Below are 603 nucleotides of genomic sequence, written 5' to 3' on the forward strand. Positions count from 1 at the left end.
GAACTGGTCATCACAATGTTGAAATGTTCGAAGAGCAGAATTAAACATTCGACCCAACCAGTCCAATCGTTGTTTACCCAACACCCTAAAAAATATTTTCAATCACTTTATCAGCTCTGTCTCAACATCCATTCAATCTACATTTCTTTATCGTTCTTCTCAATTTAATCTTGAATATTGACATATTATCTGACTCTGTTAATGCCACTACACCACAACTCTTCCTGTAATAGGGTTCTCCGACTATCCGTTATCAATTGCTTACATTTATCTTGAAGCCCTGGCATTTCTTTATAGATGCCACAAATAATGGAAGCAGCCTGCTTGTACCTGCCATGTCCCATCCCTTCTTAATGCAAATCACTTGTGTACTACGGGACAAATGATATCAGCCTGGTATCAACGGACAATATATTCAAATTAGAAAAGTGCAGCTAAAATTGCTAATTGATACCTTCCTTTTAGAGATGCTTGTGTTTTTGCTTGTCCTGAACAGTGAGAAGAAAATATTTGATTGCTTGATCACCCCCAAAAATTAGGACATCAAGTGGATATTCCACTCAAACACGTCCAGACCCTGGATCCATTGCTAGGTCGCCAAAA

This window comes from Pristiophorus japonicus, unplaced genomic scaffold (genome assembly GCF_044704955.1).
Source record: "Pristiophorus japonicus isolate sPriJap1 unplaced genomic scaffold, sPriJap1.hap1 HAP1_SCAFFOLD_37, whole genome shotgun sequence".
Taxonomy (NCBI): domain Eukaryota; kingdom Metazoa; phylum Chordata; class Chondrichthyes; family Pristiophoridae; genus Pristiophorus; species Pristiophorus japonicus.